The sequence below is a fragment of the Haematobia irritans genome, chromosome 1 (assembly GCF_050003625.1).
Source record: "Haematobia irritans isolate KBUSLIRL chromosome 1, ASM5000362v1, whole genome shotgun sequence".
Lineage (NCBI taxonomy): Eukaryota > Metazoa > Arthropoda > Insecta > Diptera > Muscidae > Haematobia > Haematobia irritans.
This window is the reverse complement of record NC_134397.1, coordinates 116,304,802-116,328,677: the sequence shown is the minus strand read 5'-3', so window position 1 is coordinate 116,328,677 and position 23,876 is coordinate 116,304,802. Positions and strand designations below refer to the sequence as shown.

General features: G+C 34.6%; 1 long non-coding RNA gene across 1 annotated transcript in view; it reads right to left on the bottom strand.

Moving 5' to 3' along the window:
- Positions 1-5,823: 5,823 nt before the first annotated feature.
- LOC142241550 (uncharacterized) overlaps positions 5,824-23,876 on the bottom strand; it is a 32,130-nt gene continuing 14,077 nt past the window's right edge. Inside the window, exon 2 of the long non-coding RNA XR_012723684.1 lies at positions 5,824-6,142. This is a non-coding gene — a long non-coding RNA (uncharacterized LOC142241550). The remainder of the gene's footprint in view (positions 6,143-23,876) is intronic.

Genomic DNA, 23,876 nt, shown 5'->3' with positions numbered 1-23,876 from the left:
CTAACAACCATGCAAAAATTGGTCCACATCGGTCCATAATTATATATAGCCCCCATATAAACCGATCCCCCGATTTGGCTTTCGGAGCCTCTAAGAGAAGCAAATTTCATCCAATCCGGCTGAAGTTTGGTACATGGTGTTAGTATATAGTCTTTAACAACCATACGAAAATTGGTCCATATCGGTCCATAATTTTATATAGCCCCATATGAACCGATCACCAAATTTTACCTCCGGAGCCTCTTGGAAGACCAAACTTCATTTGATTCAGTTGATATTTGGTACGTTGTGTTAATATATGGTCTCAAACACCCATGCAAAAATTGGTGGAAATCGGTCCATAATTATATATAGCCCCCATATAAACCGATCCCCAGATTTGACCTCCGGAGCCCCTTGGAAGAGCAAAATTCATCCGATTCGGTTGAAATTTGGTACGTGATGTTAGTATATGGTATCAAACAGCCATGCATGAATTGGTTCATATCAATCCATAATTATATATGGCTCCCATATAAACCGATCCCCAGATTTGACCTCCGCTGCCTTTTGGAGAATCAAAATTCATCCGATCTGGTTGAAATTTGGTACGTGGTTTTACTATATGATATTTAACAACCATGCCAAAAGTGGTCCATATCAGCTCATAATCATATATAGCCCCCATATAAACCGATCCCGAGATTTGGGTTTGGAACCTCTTGGAGGAGCAAATTTCATCCGAGTCAGTTGAAATTTGGTACATTGTGCTAGTATATGGCCGTTAACAACCATGCCTAACTAGGTCCATATCGGTCTATAGCTATATATAGCCCTCAGATAAATCGATCCCCAATCACACAAAAATTGGTCCATATCTAGTTCATAATTGTATATAGCCCCCATATAAGCGACCCCCATATTTCAATTCTGGCTCCCTACGTACCGTACAAAAATCCATATCGATTCGTAATTATTTGTAGACTTACCTACACATACCTCTTTTGTCTAATATATACCACGTAAGGACTAACTCACAAAACGATTAAAATACCACAACCCAAGTAATTCGATTGTGGATGACAGTCTTTGCGTAGAAGTTTCCACGCAATCCATGGTGGAGGGTACATAAGATTGGGCCTGGCCGAACTTACGGTCATATATACTTGTTTTTCTTAATTTACACATTTATATTTATACTATATTAGTTTTTTATAATGAAACTTCGAAATGTGGGTTATTAAAGATTTACAGTCAGAAAAGTGCTTGATATAAACGAAATGGACTGAGCTTTTGGATAAAATATTATTTTTTTATTGCAAAAATAACAATTTTGTAATAAATAAACAGTTTTTGGTATAAAAGTTTGAAATTTTGGAAGGAATTCAAAAATTCTAACAAAAAAAGAACGTGGAGTCGAGTATAAACATACATAAATAATTTTATAATATACACATAAATTTATTTAGGCGTGAACAGTTTTTTACTAGCATTTAACACCATTTTAAATGCATTTAAAATTTATTGTGTTTTGTTCTTATTTTCATTTTTACCTTTAAGGCCGGTGTTTGCCTTTTACTTTTCTTTAATAATTCATTTTAAAAAAAATAAACTTTTTCAATTGTTTTAGTTGCAAAACTCGAACTTAATGCCCGTTTTTATATTTGAAGGTGTCCATCAACTCCTCTTGGACTACTTATTAATAAATGGGAACTAGACTTTGTTTTTATATAGTTTAGTGTTTAATTTTTCACTGTTTCCTCCTTTTTTTTACTGTTCTAACTCTAAAAAGAGTATAGTGCCCTTTCGTTATTTTTATGAAGATCCCTTTGTAATTTTCGTATATTTTCTACCGTTTTCTTTTTAATTTCCTTCGTCTGAATATTTTGACTTACTCCTCGTACGTTCCATTTCGTTATTTTTATGAAGATCCCTTTGTAATTTTTGTATATTTTCTACCGTTTCCTTTTTAATTTCCTTCGTCTGAATATTTTGACTTACTCCTCGTACGTTCCAATTTCTTTTAACGAACCAAGAAAAAATTGCGCCCATAATGCCAAAATCATAAACAAAACACATGTCCACACATACATAAAATGCTGCTCTAAAGGCGAAAACACATGCTGTTGTTTTTTTGTTCAAATGTCCATTCTCTTGGTTCCGAATGTCTATTATTTTTACTCCGATACTCATTCTAATATTCAAGTTAAATAATATTTAGACTTAAGCATATTAAATTTTTGTCCTTATCATAAAACAGTTTTCCGAAACAACATACAAGCGGTTTCACAGAAATTGCTTTCTTTTTATTCTCTCGCTGTGTTACACTAATAGAAAAAGTTTCGTTATATTAACGAAATGTGTCGTTAAAAGTCAACCAATGAAACAAATTCGTTAATACAACGAAAATTTTCGTTAATATAACGAATTTTCTGCAAATCAATGTAACGTTTCGTTCTAGTAACGAATATTTTCATTGTATTAATGAAAATGCTTCGTTATATCAATGAAAAATTTTCGTTGGCTGACTTTTAATGAAATTTTCTTTGTGTGTATGTTGATATCTTTCGTCAACCCTCCCGGTCTCCATCTCTATTTCTTTCTCTATACTCTCTCTCTCTCTCTCTGTCCCTCTCTGAATAAAATATCACAACATATACATGTTTACTCGAAATTTGTAAATTTATATATGTTTACATTCACACATATTATTTTTATGAAACATTCATGCCGCAAACAAAACATATTAACATATGTGTCCCAAACGTTTAGTGTTAGTTTAGGAAGATTACATGTTACATATATATACACACAAAGAAAATTTCATTAAAACTGAGCCAACGAAAAATTTTCATTGATATAACGAAAAATTTTCATTAATACAATGAAATAAATCGTTAATAGTACGAAACGTTACGTTGATTAACAGAAAATTCGTTATAATAACGAAAAATTTCATTGTATTAACGAATTTGTTTCATTGGCTCACTTTTAATGAAACATTTCGTTAATATAACGAAACTTTTTCTATCGGTGTATATATTGTGTTTCAAAATTGTGCCGAAATACATTTTGTTTATATTGGAACATATTGAAAACATATTTTCCCTGATTTGGGAAAAATCCCCAATACTGGCAACACTGCGTGAATGCCTAAAATAACGGGCTGCCACTAATCCTACCCTAACCTAAACTACGCTGTACTTTAAGTTGTTCTGTCGTTTTATTGCTCATACCTTTTAAATCACTTTAATCTTAAGTTTTTTGTAAAAAGTAATAAACTCCATAAATGATAATGAAATTTTAGTTTTTTGTTTTATTTTGTGTCATGTTTTATGTAATAAAAATACTTTAAAACGACTGCACAAATATAAGCGACGTTTTTACCTTTATGAGACTTTTTGTGCAACTTTTGTTTTGAAAATGCGACTTCTTCAAAATTCCCAAAGGTAACGCTGTCCACCAGAACTAAGGCGATAGTAATGTTGTGGGCTGCCATAATGGCCAATGATCGCTCCCCACTCGTATTCATCGACCGTGCTGAATATCATCAACCAAGGAATATCAAAAACCAAGGACACTCTAATAAGATTTAGCACCATCGCACAAGGAATGAACCTGAAAAAAATTTATTAAAACTCATGGAAATAATAAATAGCATTATAACGAAAAACATTACAAAGGAAAACATTTCTAAAATTCGAAAAAAATAAGAACTGTAAGCTCTACTTAAAAAATGTGACTTTGTGACATAGATGATTTCTTTAGAAAACCACAGATATCTGCTTTATATACCCTCCACCATAGGATGGGGGTATATTAACTTTGTCATTCCGTTTGTAACACATCGAAATATTGCTCTAAGACCCCATAAAGTATATATATTCTGGGTCGTGGTGAAATTCTGAGTTGATCTGAGCATGTCCGTCCGTCCGTCTGTTGAAATCACGCTAACTTCCGAACCAAACAAGCTATTGACTTGAAACTTGGCACAAGTAGTTGTTATTGATGTAGGTCGGATGGTATTGCAAATGGGCCATATCGGTCCACTTTTACGTATTGCCCCCATAAAACGGACCCCCAAATTTGGCTTGCGATTGCTCTAAGAGAAGCAAATTTCATCCGATCCTGCTGAAATTTGGTACATGGTGCTAGTATATAGTCTCTAACAACCGTGCAGAAATTGGTCCATATCGGTCCATAATTACATATAGCCCCCATATAAACCGATCCCCCGATTTGGCTTGCGTAGCCTCTAAGAAAACCAAATTTCATCCGATCCGGTTGAAATTTGGTACATGGTGTTAGTATATGGTCTCTAACAACCATGCAAAAATTGGTCCATATCGGTCCACTTTTACGTATTGCCCCCTTATAAACGGACCCCCAAATTTGGCTTGCGATTGCTCTAAGAGAAGCAAATTTCATCCGATCCGGCTGAAATTTGGTGCATGGTGCTAGTATATGGTCTCTAACAACCGTGCAGAAATTGGTCCATATCGGTCCATAATTACATATAGCCCCCATATAAACCGATCCCCCGATTTGGCTTGCGTAGCCTCTAAAAAAACCAAATTTCATCCGATCAGGCTGAAATTTGGTACATGGTGTTAGTATATGGTCGCTAACAACCATGCAAAAATTGGTCCACATCGGTCCATAATTATATATAGCCTCCATATAAACCGATCCCCCGATTTGGCTTGCGGAGCCTCTAAGAGAAGCAAATTTCATCCGATCCGGCTGAAATTTGCTACATGGTGTTGGTATATGTTCTCTAATGACCATGCAAAAATTGGTCCACATCGGCCCATAATTATATATAGCCCCCATATAAACCGATCCCCAGATTTGACCTCCGGAGCCTCTTAGAGGAGCAAAATTCTTCCGATCCCGTTGAAATTTGGTACGTGGTGTCAGCATATGATATCGGTTCATATTCATGGTTGCCACTCGAGCCAAAAATAATCTACCAAAATTTTATTTCTATAGAAAATTTTGTTAAAATTTTATTTCTATAGACAATCTTGTCAAAATTTTATTTTTATAGAAAATTTACTCAAAATTTTATTTCTATAGAAAATTTTGTCAAAATTTTATTTCTATAGAAAATTTTGTCAAAATTTTATTACTATAGAAAATTTTTTCTAAATTTCATTTCTATAGATTTTTTTTCCAAATTTTACTTCTATAGAAAATGTTGTCAAAATTTTATTTCTATAGAAAATTTTTGTTAAAACTTTATTTCTATAGAAAATCTTGTCAAAATTTTATCTCTATAGAAAATTTAGTCAAACTTTTTTTTCTATAGAAAATTTTGTTAAAATTTTATTTCTATAGAAAAGTTTGTTAAAATTTTATTTCTGTAGAAAATTTCGTCAAAATTTTGTGAAAATTTTATTTCCATAGAAAATTTTGTTAAAATTTTATTTCTATAGAAAATTTTGTCAAAATTTTATGTCTATCGAAAATTTTGTCAAACTGAATTATATACGTATTTGATCGATCTTTTTTAATTTAATATAACCACGTATGGACTTACATACTATTTAGAAGACGGTGTTGGGAGGTTTTAAGATACCTTGCCATCGACAAGCGTTACCTCAACTTAAGTAATTCGATTGTGGATGGCAGTGTTTAGAAGAAGTTTCTACGCAATCCATGGTGGAGGGTACATAAGCTTCGGCCTGGCCGAACTTACGGCCGTACATACTTGTTTTTTTTCTTTTTTTGCTATTATAATAAGTGCAATGAATATTACAACAAGGCGTATTAAATTAACTCTACGCTTAATAGAGTAAATTTTTAAATTTTTTTTTTATTATTTGAATGTATCAATCAATGTCATTTGTATATAAGAGCATATTTTTTATTTATTAACATGATGATAAAAACGAAAAACATTCACTTCAAATTAAATAATTTCATATTCGTAAAACAATTTCCCCCTGTATTTCAAATTACGTTTTCAATTCTATCCGTATGGTGTGCATTGTGCCTTTTCCATATTCTTTTTTCATTCGCATTTTATTATGCTCTTCCCTCTTTTCCTTATCAGGACAATTCGCATTCACGCAGGCTGGCCGGTCGGAAGGTCGGTAGGTTGTCATCCATTGTGTCATAATATTCCATAAAACCAATTTTGTAATAAAATTGCACGAGACTGAAAATTAAAATTGCATTTTAATAAGTTAATCCATGCGTGCGCGTATAACGATCAGAAATCTCTGAAATATTTATATATATTTTATGAAAAAATAACTAGGTATAATGGTCACTACACACAGTGACAATCACATACATATAGCGGGCAACTCAGAGCCCAATATTCTCATGGTTATATACATTGAGAGAAATATGATGATTTCTTGTTCTGAAATTAATTGATCCACGGTGAAAATAAAAAGGAAATATTTGACTAAAAAATTAATTGAAATTCTTTTGAAAATTTCAATTACTTGTTTATTTGTGTCATTTTGATGTAAAAAAATTATCAAATTAAATGTTAAATTTAAAATTTTTTGATTTTTTTATTTAATTAAAAAATTAAATGAATAAATTAATGTTTTTGTTCTATTATATTTTATATATTTTTATACCCTTCACCACTACTGTGGTACAAGATATAATAAGTTTGTGCATTTGTATCTAACGCCAAGAAGGAAAAGTCTGAGACCCATCGTTTAGTATAACCGATCGTCTTAGAATTAAATTCTGATTCTAATAGTATCATTAAGTGTGCCAAATTTGGTTGAAATCGGTTCACATATAGATATAGCTCCCCTATACATCTTTCGCCCGATTTACTGGTATGATACAAAGGCCAAAGTTATACTTCCATTTACGTGTAATTTTGCAGAGATACCAGAATTATTATTCTAACTATGCATGTAAAATTTGGTAAAAATAGGTTTAGATTTAGACATAGACCGCATTACATGAACTAGTCAGCTTTATTGAAAGCTCACTATCTGTCAAAGAATACACAATCGTGGCGTTTCTAGACATCGAAGGGGCGTTCAATAACGTCCACCCGAGCTCGATATTAAATGAACTGACAACTCTGAATGTTGATCCAGGTATACTTAGGCTGTTAGACGAACTTCTAAGGAAGAGACGCATTTCAGCCACACTAGGCCAAGCAAACATACAAAGGTATGTGAACAGAGGCACTCCTCAAGGAGGAGTTCTTTCACCTCTTCTTTGGAATGTTGCTATAAACGACCTTCTGGTTTCCCTAGAAAAAGAAAGGATACAAGTGGTGGCATACGCAGATGATGTGGCGCTATCAGTCAGGGGAAAATTCCCATCAACAGTTAGAGATATTATACAGCGAGCCCTCCAGATGACTGAGAAATGGGCGAAAGATAATGTTCTTGGGGTAAATCCTGCAAAGACAGAAATAGTCATGTACTGCAAAGATCGCAAAACTCCCACGGTTAGACCAAATTCCTTAGGGGGTATTGAAATTCCCTTTAGGGAGTGTACAAAATACCTTGGCGTTATTTTGGACAGGAAGCTGAACTTTAAGCTTAATATTGAAGAAAGGGCGAGGAAAGCAACGGTAGCTTTATATTCGTGCAAAAAGGCAATAGGGAAAAAGTGGGGACTAAAACCAAAAATTGTACATTGGCTATATACGGCAGTGGTTAGAGCTATAATGCTATGTGTTGTTGTAGTCTGGTGGCCGACACTTCACCAGCCGACAAGTTTAGACAAAGTTCAGCGTATGGCGTGCTTGTGTATCTCAGGTGCATTCAGCAAGACAGGAACAAACTCCCCTAATGTCATACTGCATCTATTGCCTTTAGACTTTTTGGCCAAACAGTTAGCTGCAACAACGGCTGTGCGGTTGCGTGAGCTATCGCTGTGGTCGGAAAAAAGTTACGGTCACAGTTCGGTCCTCAAAATAATGCCAGATATGCCTAACGTAGTGGATTACACTTTGGCGAGTCCACTTTTCGACAAAAAGTTTGAGACTCTAATTCCCAACAGTGAGACGTGGTGTACACGGACCCCGGGGAATAAAGGATATATAGATTTCTACACTGATGGCTCCAAATTGGATGGCCAAGTGGGTTTCGGAGTATAAAAGATTACCTGATCACTGTAGTGTTTTTCAGGCTGAAATATTAGCAATAAGAGAAGTGGTGAATTGGCTGAGAAGTAATACTCCAAGCAATATTGGCATTAGTATATACTCAGACAGTCAACCTGCAATAAAATCCTTGGACTCTGTGTTCCTCAACTCGAAAACGGCCATCGACTGCCGCAAATCTCTCAATGAGATGGCTGAGCAGCACAATATTCACCTAATATGGGTGCCTGGCCATAGGAACATACCGGGGAACTGCGAAGCAGATGAGCTAGCAGGGCTAGGAACTACCTTACATATTCCAGGGGAACTACTTACTTCTTACTGCGTGAGAAGGCTGTCATGATGGCAAATGTTCGATGGGAGAATTGTAAGGGTTGTAACGACACCAAGCAAATATGGCCCCATTTAAACTTAAACCGCACACTAGATATGCTAGTGTTCTCGAGACGCCAGATATCACTCCTGATATCTGCTATAACGGGTCGCTGCCTGGAAGGCGATTTTGCAAAAACTATTGGTGCGAAGTATAATGACTATTGTATGAGCTGTCATGATGCGGAGGAAAAGGAATCAATAAAACACCACTTGCGTGAGTGTCCTGCATTTTGTGTAAGGCGTAAGCAAATTTTAGGGGCATATAGCTTCAGATTACTGGCGGACCTGGAACACGTTAACTTAAGCAGTCTGCTAATGTTTTTGGAACAATCTAGTTGGTTCAACAGAAGAAAATAATCGAGAAGGTTCAACGGTTAAAACTAGAAGTGCCCATATGAGTTGTAGACGGCTCAATTTTCTTTAATTTGAGTAGCACTAGGATCAAATAGGTCAAAGAAGACGAAAGATATGCTCAAAATTGTAAGTGTACCTCCACAAATTAAAAAAAAAGTTCAAAAATTTGTATCTCGAAAACCAATCGACAGAAAATTTTTTAAAACTCATTTTCGTGTTTAGTAGGTCAAAATCAATGGGAAAAAGTATGCTAGAAACAAATAACAGAGAAAATTGTGTTATTTGTGACCTAGTGTAATAAACAATACTAACACTAATCAAAAATATATGCCATAATATGCCACCAGTAAACGTGAAGCAGAAGAAAATATTGTGTGCTCAATGCAATGTGGAAGTGAAAGAAGCAAAAGATGATTACATTGGATGTGCTTGCAATCAGGGTTGGCCTGTCACAAACTGTGACTTTTGCGACATACATTTGCGACGGTATAATACGTATGTCGCAAAAGTCGTAAACCTACTGTAGAAAACCTAATTTTGAATAGAAGAAATCCTGAACATTTTTTAATTTAGTTTGACAGCATTCGCTGTGAGTTTCTGTAGAAATTTGTGAAAGTTTTCCCATGGTTAAGCCTATTTTCTTAGGTGGTATCGATATTCCCGTTGGTGAGTGTGCAAAATACCTTGGGATTATATTGGACAGGAGACTGAACTTAAAGCTAAGAAAGGACGAGAAAATCCACGGTTATCCTGTACTCGTGCAAAAGGCAATAGGGAAAATGTGGGGACTGAAACCGAAAATTGTGAACATTCCTAGGAATTGAAACTTCTTCGCACATACCATCGTCTTGGATATCATCGAATTCGCTGCCTAGCTGACGCCACTAAAGTATTTTGAGTTTGCGACTTTTGTTACTTTTTCTACATTTACGACGCATATGTGACGTTTACAACTTTGCGACAGTCGCAAACCTAAAAAAGTTTGATACAGACCATCTCTGCTTGCAATGCAAATAATGTAAATAATGACATTAGAGTTTTAGAACGACTGGAAAGAATGGATGAGAATTAATTAAACTTGATCAGCTGAACGAGTCAATGAATTTTATCGTAACTAAATTCAATGAGATCATGAGTGATAGAACCGCTTATTGAAAGAAAATAGAAATGTGTTGAAAAACAAAATGTGAAACTCAAAGGAGCAATAAAACATTTTAAAGACTCTTTGAAGATGTTAAATGACCAACTTGTTAAAACTGACTGACTGTATTATATCTGGTATAGACCCAAGTGATGGGAAACGTGCTATGTCTGCCATTATTGAACTTTCAGAGGCAACTGGGATTATTATATCTGAAGATAAAATGGAAGAGGCATATTGCTTTAAAGCAGAGAAACGTCAATCATTCCAAGCAACCATTAGTGGTCACACTTCATTTAAATATAGAGAAAAATAAATTGATGGAAGCAAAAGCAAAGACAAAAGAAAATAGAAAACCAAGAAATATTTATGTTAATGATTTCCTTGAACGTGAAACTTATGAAACCTTTTCTTATGCAAAAACCTTCAAAAATGTTTACAAATTTATTTACACAAATGCCAACAAAATAAAGTGCTATAAATAAACCGAGAGTTGGTCAAGAAGATTTTGATGGTATTTTAATTGAAGCTACAACAAACAACGTTCACCAAGGTTAGGTTAGGTTAGGTTATGTGGCAGCCCGATGTATCAGGCTCACTTAGACTATTCAGTCCATTGTGATACCACAGTGGTGAACTTCTCTCTTATCACTGAGTGCTGCCCGATTCCATATTAAGCTCAATGACAAGGGACCTCCTTTTTATAGCCGAGTCCGAACGGCGTTCCACCTTGCAGTGAAACCACTTAGAGAAGTTTTGAAACCCTCAGAAATGTCACCAGCATTACTGAGGTGGGATAATCCACCGCTGAAAAACTTTTTGGTGTTCAGTCGTAGCAGGAATCGAACCCACGACCTTGTGTATGCAAGGCGGGCATGCTAACCATTGCACCACGGTGGCTCCCAACGTTCACCAAAGATTAATCTAGTCCTGATGAAGAATCCGATGAAAACCAAACGGAAACACAAATTCAAATTGCATCGCCTAATCGACAATAATAATTTCAATCATTATTGTCGCAACTCACAGTCACAACTCACAGTTTTCCTAAGAACTATTGTTATGCAGGGGTAAGGGTAATTTCCTCAAATTATTCTTATTTAAGTGTTCTCCTTCCAAGTCGCTGAAGATCTTCCATCTATTGGTCTTCTTTAAAACATCCAAACAGAGGTCCAGATGTTTCTTAAGCTACACTCCCGGAGTTCGGTGAAAGCCTGAACGAAAAAGGATTCCTGTATGTTGTTTTTTTCCAAAGGAATCTTCCGTAACTTCCGGGTCCAGACACCATCTGTAAATGTCATCTTCTTTGAGGGAAAGAATTTCCCGAATCTGTTATGTCCGATTATACTTCCAATTAAATTAATTAAAGGTGTCAACTCCTGTCTGTTCATCGCCATCAGAATTTCGCAATTCTTGCTGTTCCTCTCGTCCCATATCATCTTGGTTTGCACACAACATCCCGAAGAGACCCAACGTCTCTCATGGTATCCTTCTCATAATCATATTTCTTCTCAATGTACTTTTGAGCGAATTATATGTTTATACTTTTATATATATGTGTATTCACAAATATACTCACACACGAATAGTTTATTTACTCGCGGAAAAAAGTTCAGGAAAATTCATTCATTTATTTGACCTCTAGGTTTTGTCACAATAACTGCAGGCAGGGCAAAACGCAGACCACCAGAACTATGAGTGTTGGACTCTTGGTCAATATCAGTGGTTCACACATTCCTGTCGCCGTAGGATGGTGACTTTAGATTGCTACGATTATTTGATAACCGGTTTTAGTTCCTCATTCACTATGTTCGATTGGTGTAGTGGTTCATAGGTTGTTATCAGTAGTTACAGAGACACAAATGCCGATTTCAGATTTAGTAAACAGTGCAACATTTTCGAAATTGTCTGCAAAAAATGGCATTGTCAAACTCAGTCCCCAAAAAAGTAAATTTTATTTTTGGATCCGGAAGTGGTACAAGATTGGCGCAGAAGCAATGAATTTAACATAACCAAGCAAACAAATTTGGAAGTTCTTCCAAAATCACAACTTTAAAAGCACTTTCAGAAGATGTACTCCCAATTATGTTCTTTATTTTAACTACACAGGAAGTTCTTTTCATAAAATGTTTTAAAACATGCGTTTTTCACATTTTTAATGAGTTTAAGAATTCATAAAATGGTACAAATTATTTAAATTTTGTCGAAAAAATGCTAAATCCAATCTGAAAAAATTTTGCATTTTTGAAAATATTTGAGGCCAAACGTCTCAGACAAGCGTTAGAATCCATTAAAAATTATAAAAACTTTTAAAAATTATTTATTTGACAAATATCACAGAACTTTTTAATTTATACCCAAAACATTGAATTCGGATCACACCTAAAGAAGTGATGCAAATCCAGTGCATCGTCTGTTGAAATGGAGGACTTCCGTCATATGACAAGCCTATGTTAAATTCATCGCTTCTGCATCAATTTTGCACCACTTCCGGGTCCAAAAAGGACACTTTCATTATTTTTTTTTGGCGACGCTTTTTCAACAGCCGTTGCATTGAATTTGCGTCACTTTTTAAGGTGTGATCCAAACTCAGTGTTTTGGATGTTAATTAAAAAATTTGTGATATTTTGCTAAATAAATAAGTTTTATAATTTTTTATGCATTCTAACGCTTGTCTAAAACGTTTGACCTCAGATATTTATTTAAATTCGCAACTTTTCTAGAATGGATTTAGCATTTTTCGACAAAGTTTAAATAATTTGTATAGTTTAATAATTCCTACTCTTTTCTAACCTATTTGAAACAAAAAAGATAATATTTCCCATTAAAAATATGAGAAAAGTGTGTTTCAAAAAATTAAATCAAAAGAACTTCCTGTGTAGTAAAAATAAAGAACGTCTTTTGGGAGAACATTTTTGGAAGTTTTTTTAAAGTTGTGCCTTTAGAACAACTTCCAAATTTTTTGCTGGAAAGCTATTTGATTTAGAACACTTCGCAATACAATGAACTGGCAATGACTTTACAATTGCACCATAGTGTGGGCGAAATTTATGTAACACCAGAGCAACACTTTTTCACAAAAACGCACAAATCGTCCTTAGGATTGGACTAGAGGATCTGTTAGATACTGAACACTACGGTGAACTAAATAAACTGCATATTGTGATACGATTTGGTGGTTACCAATAAGTGTAACGTGAGAATAATGAATTTTCATCTCGGAATAAGCGAGTAAACGAGGACCAAAACTTCAAAGACGTTGGAGATAATACAAGCAAAAAATTAATTCTTTCTTCCTAAAGGAAATTTTAAACAAACAACCCTCGTTTCCTATTTGCTTTTCGCTGTAAGGAAGTTAGTTTGGAAGAAAGTAATACACTTTTTGTGATAAACGTTTTTTCTTGTGTAGGGTGTAAAAACAATTTCATAAAGACTAACTCATTTTTTCCAGCTAATCCTACATCTTCCTACATATCTTTATCACTTCCACGAAATGTATTTAGTTCTTAGAATCTGTTTGTGTAATATAAATTATGTAGAAGGAACTTTTCGATTTTATTATTATTATTAGTATTATTATTTTAATTTAACCTTTCGCCTGGGCGGAGAAACGTATCGTGGACCATACAGTTTGTAAGTCAACACACTAACCACTGGGATACGAAGTTTTTGTTTTCATCAACAGATAATTATCACTATAGCCATCAATTAGGTCGGGGAAGATACGACTATCAAATTTAACCATTGAGATGTTAAGCGCCTAAGGGACTGAAATATATTGTATAGACATGTATCATGCAGACTGAAAAATTTTCTAAATTCAGCTCATTTCAAATTTCACCAACAGCGGAAGTAATGAAAAAACTGCTAACAAAATTCAAAAACAGTGGAATTGATAAATATAATCAATACCGCAGTATCTGGCGAAAATGGTGATTGTTTTTAATGATTTCTTTGTTTAAATAAGTACATTAAAAAATATTAATGACGCCATCTATATCTCATTTCAATTATTTGAGTTAAAAATTTCAAAATTTCTTATGCTATGGTCACACTGGGCAAATATTGGACAGAATTCGAAAAAGAATCCGTCGACACAGCCAAACCAGCAAACATTTTGATCTCATATTGGATATGTACTATCATGGTATGGGTATTTTCGAAAAACCCGTATCCAGATATTTGGAAAACTGTTCTGGAAAAATGTTTGACACTCATTTTGGTCAAATATTTGCCTAGTGTAACCATAGCCTTAGAACCGCAAATGTATTCGACCAACTAAGTATTTTCTTCTCTGTTCATTCCATCGTATCAAACTTAGAGGCCTTACTTAAGGGATATTTGGAAACTTATGTCCACTTAACCTATTGTAGTGTACTTGTGAACTAATCGACCCAGTGGTATGCTGATCTCATGTCCACATTCAGTTGGTACTTTTTCAATTTAATTCCAGTGATTGTTGCCATAGTTCCAGTTATGCAGGAGCTAAATTGAACGTTTACACCTTCACAACGAGTGAGTGTATTGTAAATTTCAGGCATATTTACATTACACTCCATGTAACAGTAAAAGAGAGAGAGACACACGCGCACACATGTGTATATGAGCATATATTTGCGAGTCCTGTAATTTACACTATCCTATACGTGTAAATGGAGTGTTACACAGGCAAAGAGTGTGTGCGTGTGGGTTTGTTTCGTTTATGTCCGGTGCTGATGATGCTCTCCTTTTGAGATAATGATAATTGTTAATTGTCGAATGAATTGCTCAGTTCTGGCGTATAAATTTGGTAATTGAATTATTAAATGCATTTAAACGTTGTAAAATGAAAATAATACAGCTTAAAATGGCCCATCGTACAATGTTCTTTCTGAAACCATTCTAATGGAAAGGAAATTCAAATGGTTTCAAAGGTATACATTTACATTTGGCTGTTATTACAATTTTATTGAAATTTCGGTTTTAACTGAAAGCATATTTAAGCATAATAGCTAGAAAGATGAACATATGAATAGATGGTAGGGTATAACAAGACTTCCATTGAAGTAATGTGTAAATGTTTTTAATTATGATTTTTTTTTTCAGCTAAAACCTTTCAAGGGTTATTGATTCTTAAAAATAATTGACCGTTAATAGACTACACTAAAGCCAATTTAACTTTATTATACGTAAAAGAAATTATTTTGTTCCAGTAATTTTGAAATTTTGGAAGCCTCCGTTGAAGTCGCATTTTTTATAATAAGGAAAATTTTTTTTAATTTAAAAAAATAAAATTTGGTTTAAAGAAATAATCATTGAATCTGTGGATTAAAATTAAAAATATTCTTATGTAGACTTGGATATTATCACTGCCTATTTAAAACTTTTTATATCCTAAACCAGGGCTGTGGAGTCGGAGTCGGAGTCTGAAGATTTTGCTGGAGTCGGAGCCGGAGTCGTAGAAATTTTGCTCGACTCCGGCGAAACAAAATTTGAAAAACACTTCATATCTTTCTAACTAAAGAAATATTTCGACAAATTAGATTCCATTAGGGTTTTCAATCGAACAACCTAAAACGAGGTACTGGATTTCAGGCCATTCAAAGTGTATTTATACGGGTGAAATTTCACGGTGATGTAAAAATTAGGTTTGACTAGAATATGGACGGAATTGGTCAATTGCATTGTCCATTTTTAACATATTAAAATATTGATTTTTAATCCTATATATAACATACTCATGGTACAATTTTAAGGCAATATAACAGTAGAACCTTGGAGGCTGCAATTCTAAATTAAACCACTGCCGGTCTTTTGGGAGAAAGTTTGTTTCATCAAAGCCACTCGAAATTCGTTACATTAAATTAATGGCCTGTAATGTCCATAACTGATAGACCATTTATAAATCGATGTTTCACCATTTTATTTCTATAGAAACAATATTCGTAACAGTCCAGCTATTCCTGTCATCTAAACATTCTATCTGATTAGTCCGACATTTTGATTTTATTATTATTTTTCTTTTTTATGTAAATTTATTTTTTATAAAATGCCTATATAACATAGATCAATACTAGGATATTACTTCTAAAACTTCTGGAAGTCTGAAATTTTGTGTTTTTATAAATACATATTCTGGAGATTGTTGTTATCTACCCATATTTTGATGTGGTCTCTATATAGTCTTGTGTGGTATTCTAATTTATTGACCTGAAATTAAAATGTAGATTTCTTTACATCCCGAAAATGCTGAGGTTTGTCGTCGAGTCATATCAACATTTAAAATTAGAGTTATATTGGGCATATAAACACATATGGCAAAATAGAATACTTATATCGGTATATTTTTGGAACCTTAAAAATACAATTGGAATACTGTTAAAATGAGATTTAGGTACACCACTTGGAGTCGACTCCGGAGTCAGAGTCGAGGCTATTACGAAATGCTGGAGTCGGAGTCGGAGCCGGAGTCGAGTAAAATTGACTCGACTCCACAGCCCTGCCCCAAACCACATAGTGGTCAGGGTATAATAACTTTGATTTGCCAAAAAATGTGCCTAACAGAAATATTGATTTTAGACCCCATAAAATATATACCGATCGACTCAGAATCACCCCCTGAGTCGATCTAGTTTTGGTGTCCGTCCGTCTGTCCATGTATTTATTGCTCGCACACAGAAAAAAATATCACCAAAATAATTCCGATTAAAAAGTTAATTGAAGTTGAAAATTTTTTCAATTAATAAATTAATTGATACAATTAACTTTTTAATCAAATTCGGAAGACTAATTCAGTTAAAAAAGAGCTGATTTTTTTAATTTTTAATTAAAAATGTATTTCAAACAATCATTTGTTAATCCAAATAAAAACTCTAAGCCAATTCAGAAAGTAATTAAAAAAAGTTACCTTTTTATACCCTGCGCCACACTGTGGAACAGGGTATTATAAGTTAGTGCATATGTTTGTAACACCCAGAAGGAGACGAGATAGACACATGGTGTCTTTGGCAATAATGCTCAGCGTGGGTCCCTGAGTTGATATAACCATGTCCGTCTGTCCGTCCGTCTGTCTGTGAACACATTTTTGTGATCAAAGTCTTGGTCGCAATTTTAGTCCAATCGCCTTCAAATTTGGCACATGTTCCTAACTTGGGTCAGTATAGAACCCTATTGTCTTTGGAAGAAATCGGTTCAGATTTAGATATAGCTCCCATGTATATCTTTCGCCCGATATGCACTAATATGGACCCAGCAGCCAGAGTTTTATACCGATTTGCTTGAAATTTTGTACAAACATAACACTTAGTCGTATAGTCAAGTCTGCAAAATTTGATTGAAATCGGTTCAGATTTAGATATAGCTCACATATATATCTTTAGCTCCCATATATATGTTTTTCTGATTTCGACAAAAATGGTCCAAATACCAACATTTTCCTTGTTAAGTCGCCACTGCTTAGTCGAAAAGTTGTAAAAATGACTCTAATTTTCCTAAACTTCTAATACATATATGTTGAGCGATAAATCATAAATAAACTTTTGCGAAGCTTCCTTAAAATTGCTTCAGATTTAAATGTTTCCCATACTTATACCCTGCGCCACACTGTGGAACAGGGTATTATTTTTTACTAAAATTGTGTTCCACCCTAGGAGTTTTCTTCAAACATTGTCCTGTGTATACCCTATAATGTGATCTATAAATACAACGACGTGACTATATGCGTTGCTTGTGCATTGATGGCTATAGCGATAATTGTCTGTTCACAAAAAAAATATATTTCCAATTAAAAAGTTTATTGAAGTTGAAAATGTTTTCAATTAATTAATTAATTGATACAATTAACTTTTTAATCAAGGTAGAAACATTAAGTTAATTAAGTAAATGATTGAAAATTTTAAAATGTTTAATTAAAAAATTAATTGATACAATTAACTTTTTAATCAAGGTAGAAAGATTAAGTTAATTAAGTAAATGATTGAAAATTTTAAAATTATTAATTAAAAAATTAATTGATACAATTAACTTTTTAATCAAATTCGAAAGACTAGGTCAGTTAAAAAAAGTGATGAACATTTTTTTATTTTATAATTAAAAATGTATTTCATATCATTATTTGTTATTCAAAATAAAAACTCTAAGGCAGTTCAGAAAGTAATTGAAAATATTGACCTTTTTAATTAAAAAATTAATTGAGTTTTGCAATCAACATCATTTAAATTTTTAATTGAATCAATTAAAAAATTAATTGAAATTTGCTAATGAAATCAATTATGTTTTTTCTATGCCCAATTAAAACTTTGATTGATACTATTATTTTCGTGATTGAAGACATTTCAATTAAAAAATTAATTGGATCAATTAATTTCGTGATTGAATCAGAAAATGTGTGTGTTGTTGACAATAAGAACTACATGGCCCAATCGGTAGTATTTTCTTCTAAAGAATGATACGGTCAAAATTTAGTCAATATAAACTTGACGTATTTCTTTCAATTTTGCATTTAAAAAACCTGAACATCCCTCATTTTGAAGGTGTGTGTGTAGAATGTTGCTCCTATTTTGATTTTGGAATTCACTCTTCAGTTGTCAAAATGCCGTCCAAGCAAGAAGAGCAGCGTATCAAAATTTTGCTCGCGCATCGCGAAAATCCGAGCTACACGCACGCAAAGCTGGCAAAATCGCTAAAAGTTGCCAAATCAACCGTTACAAATATAATTAAAGTGTTTGGGTAACGTTTGTCGACAGCCAGGAAGTCTGGATCGGGGGGAAATCGAAAACCGGAAGCCGCTGAGACGACAAAGAGAGTTGCCGGTAGTTTCAAGCAAAACCCTAACCTCTCTCTCCGAGATGCCGCAAATAAGCTGGGTGTATCGTCTACAACCGTGCATCGAGCCAAAAAACGAGCCGGACTATCGACTTACAAGAAGGTAGTGACTCCAAATCGCGATGATAAACAAAATACGACGGCCAAAGCGCGATCCCGGAGGCTGTACACGACGATGCTGACGAAGTTTGACTGCGTGGTAATGGACGACGAAACCTACGTCAAGCCGACTACAAGCAGCTTCCGGGACATGAGTTTTATACGGCAAAAGGAAGGGGAAAGTTAGCAAATATTTTCAAGCACATAAAACTGTCAAAGTTCGCAAAGAAATATCTGGTTTGGCAAGCCATCTGTACCTGTGGCTTGAAAAGCAGCATTTTCATAGCTTCCGGGACTGTCAACCAAGAGATTTACGTGAAGAGTGTTTGAATAAACGTCTACTGCCTTTCCTGAAGAAACACGGTTGTTCCGTACTGTTCCGTACTGTTTTGGCCGGATTTGGCATCTTGCCATTACGGTAAAAAGGCCATGGAGTGGTACGCCGCCAACAACGTGCAGGTGCTTCCCAAGGACAAGAACCCTCCCAAAACGCCAGAGCTCCGCCCAATTGAGAAATACTGGGCTATTGTCAAGCGGAACCTAAAGAATACCAAAAAAACTGCTAAGGACGAGCAGCAGTTTTAGGCAAACTGGCTTTCTGCGGCGAAGAAGATGGACAAGGTGGCTGTCTAAAATCTGATGGCAGGTGTCAAGCGTGAGGCCCGGCAATTCGGATTTGGAAAAGCGAAAGCCTAACTGAATATTTTTCCTGAATTTTATACTAATTGAACTTGAAAACGAAATTTAATTTGATTTTTTAAATAAACGATTTCACCGACGCGTGTAGCGTTTTCCCTTGACCAAATTTTGACCGTATCACCCTTTACACTGTTTGCTCTACAGAAAAAGAACTGAGAACTACATACACCGCGTGGAAGTGAAAAAAGATGTGAGGGAAGAAGGTACCAAATCCGCAAGTATGAACCGATGTTCATGATTTTTTTAATTTTCACATTTCTCTTCTGTTTACCGGTTGGATGTTGGAACCTTTTCTGTGCTGTGCCATTTGATAATTTTCTAAAATAAACAAGTATATACGGCGGTAAGTTCAGTCAGGCCGAATCTTATGTACCCTCCACCACGGAGATCTACCAACGACTGTCATCCACAATCGAATTACTTGGGTTGTGGTAATACTTACCGACGGCAAGTTATTTTAAAATTTCGTAACATCGTCTTCTAAATTGTAAGTTGCTGCATACGTTAGGGTCCACCGACCGACCTAGTGGGTTCACCGAAAACACCTCCGCTTTCACACAAAGCTAAATTATGTTGATTTTGCTATCCAAAAAAGCAATTTGGAACCACTGTGGGGCATATCATTTCGAATGAATCAAAATCGTGTCCTAATGTGTAAAATTACCCAGTTAACAACAAACCATGTTAATTATATCGGACCCTTCGATACGTTCTAGGACAGGTCAGTACACACCAGAGACTATTCCCGTACAGGGCTTAGGGTTTATCCATATCAGGCAGGGTCCTGAGATTTATTCGTTAAAGCTTGGATTCTATATGGCCCTGCAGCAAAAAAAATACCATATATAATGTGTGAAGGGATTCCACTCGACGCGTAGGGTTTCTAAGCATATCCGGTACTGTAACATCTCCAACTGTTAACCGCAATACCCTCTAGTGGTTGATCGTGCTCTCTCTCTCTCTCTCTATCTCTCGTTTCCTTAATCTCGCAGTCTTGCACGCCTCAGTCCTGACTTTTACTTTTATAATTCTTGTCTGGTATTTATAACGAAATAACAACTCAGTTTGGCTCTTTGCACTATTGTCATTTTGCATTTCTTCCCATTGATGTTCACCAGAAATCAATACTGTGTTAAATCATACATTTTCTGGTTGAAGTTATGAGAAGCATACGTTTAGTTGGTTTCTTCGTATTATTTTAATTATATCGCTAAGCTGAACAGGACTGCACTAAAAAATGGTATAGGCTTCTTATGGAAATCTGTTAAATGAGACTAATTTACTCTCCGAATAGCTTGTGACAATCATGCCTCTTTTTCAACATGCAAACATATATTAACGGAAACAGAATATAATCCAAATGTAAATACTACCTCTGAAATCATACTAAGCAAAACCTTTCTTTCTAAAATAGTAATATCACTATATACGATATATACAATCTTCATTCATTCCTATTACTTTGTACTATCACCTTTATCCTTGTGTTTATCCAGCCAAGTTACACAAGAATAGTTCATTAAATAAATGCTTTCAACTAATTATTTACTCGTTCTTTTCAAGTTGTTTACAAAATAGCACTTACGAAAAAATTCACTTCTTGTAAAATACACTGAAGTCTTAATAAACACAACAATTTTCATTAGTGTCAACTAACAATAATTTTCTATGTTGCAATGTCCGACCAATGCACACATATCTCCCAATATTGTTGTGTGTACTATTCATGCCAATGTTTACCAGAGTTCAACTCTCAGTCAATGCAACCAACATATTTTGCCATAAACTTATTATCGAATCACCGAAAACTCCGAACCACATTTGAAAAAAAAAAAACAAAAACCAAAGAACAACTTCAACTTTTCAAATGATGATAGAAAAAAAGAGCGATGAAGACCACCGCCATCGTTGTGTTGCACATTGGGTTAGTATAATCAAATAATTTAAACAAATGTGGTAGTACATAAAAAAAGAGTAAATGAATACCGAAAAGCTTCCATTATGACGTAATTGTGGATTTTAGTAGGATTTTGCGGGACTTTTCAAAATTTACCAGTCATTTTACGTTTGACCTTACATTAATGGTCTTGGCATTGATTCCGATCCAAAGACACAAGGTATTACGCTACGGTTGCATCTAATTCTGTATACAGGAAAGCTGATATGTAATGCAACAAATTAAGCCCCATATGTTTTCAATTTTATTCCACCCACCATACATTGCTAGTTATTTTATTCCGGTTGTACTACATCGAAAAATCCATTTTCGACTATATAGAGTATATATATTCCTGATCATGGGAAAATTCCAATACGATACAACGATGGCCATCTGCCTCTCTGTTGTAATCGCGATACAACTTTCAATAATGAAGCTGTTTTGCACAGATTCGTTTTTTTACTGCTCACAGGTCAAGTTCGAAGATAGGTTATATCGGTCCATTCCAGCAAAAAAGCGTCACCAAAGAAGTACTGAAAATGTTCTTTTTGGATCCGGAAGTGATGCAAAATTGGCGCAGAAGCGATGAATTTAATATGGGCTTGTCATAGGATGGATGTCCACCATTGCAACAGCCGTTGCACTGAATATTCATCGCTTCTTCACGTGTGATACGAACTCAATGTTTTGGATGTGATTTGAAAAATTTTGTGAAATTTTGATAAATAAATACTTTTTAAATGTTTTTATTATTTTTAATGCATTTTAACGCTTATCTAAAACGCTTGCCCTAAAAGATTTTCAAAAATGCTCAATTTTTCTAGAATGGATTTAGCAATTTTTTCGACAAAATTTCCCAGCAAAAAAATTTGGAAGTTCTTCCAAAGGCACAACTTTAAAAGCACTTCGGGAAGATGCATTCCCAATGATGTTCTTTATTTTAACTCCCCAGGAAGTTCTTTTAAATCAATTTTTTATAACTTTGCTTTTTCATACTTTTAATGGGTAATTTTAACTTTTTTGTTTCAAATAGGTTAAAAACAGAGTAAGAATTCATAAAATGGTACAAATCATTTAAATTTTGTCGAAAAAAAAATGATAAATCCAATCTGAAAAAAATGCGAATTCTTTGCGTTCGAATCCATTAAAAATTATAAAAAATATAAAAATTGTTTATTTGACAACATATCACAGAATTTTTTAATTTACATCAATAACATTGAATTCGGATAACACCTAAAGAAGTGATGCAAATTCAGTGCAACGGCTGTTGAAATGGAGGACTTCCGTCCTATGACAAGCCCATGTTAAATTCATCGCTTCTGCGTCAATTTTGCACCACTTCCGGATCCAAAAAGAACATTTTCAGTACTTTCTTCGCGACGCTTTTTTTGCTGGGTTAAGATAAGGAACATCTGTGGAAGAAGATTTTTGGAAGTTCATTTAAAGTTGTGCCTTTAGAAGAACTTCCAAATTATTTTTGCTGGGATGTTTTGATATTGCTCATATATGGACCGATCTCCAGATTTGTCTTCTTGGTCATCTACGCTGAAAATGATTTTGGTATTGATTCCGAGCCAAAGAAGCGGAGAATTGAAGTAAGGAGACTTTTAAGGCACAATTCGCTTTTTGTCTTTCGGACAAAGAAAAAAACTTTATATCAGGGAAATGTGACTTCAATGCTAAGCAGAAACGCATTCGTATTTTAAGTACATGAAATCGTTGGCCTCACGACAATATTTTTTCAGTGTATACACCGTAATCTTTATTCGATTTGCCTGAAATTGGAAATCGAGACGCATTTTAGATCCACAAATAGAAGTATAGACTGATCTCCCGATTCGACTTCTTGAACGTCTATACATCCCAGTTTTTATTCGAACGTTTGTTTGTTGAACGTGTGTTGAATGTGGTGTGTATCGGTCTATCTTTTGGTATACCCCTCATATGACAATTTGATTTCTTGGGATTTTGTAAACAGCAATTTTTGTCCGAGTTTAATGAAATTGGAAATCAAGAGGAAAGGATTTTATATTATCCTCATATACATTTCCCGATTTATCTTCGTGACGGTATAGAAGCCGAATCGATCATTCAAATTAAGTGTCATTTGAATCGATCTACTTGGGAGAGTATCTGTCATCAAATCCCCCAAAAATTCTATACATTTCCAGCAACCCGCTGCAAAGGAAACTATTGTATTTGATTCATGGTTGTGGGTATCTAAGATTCGGCCCGGCCAAACTTAAGTTTAATTTGTTCAAAGTGGCTAGCTTTACCACTAATTGTGGCCTTCGAAAGGCGAAAATGCCACCACACGATGCACGAAAGAGGTTCTACGGTATTTTGGCCCACTCCTGGTGAAGTGTCGTATTGATATGATCGACACT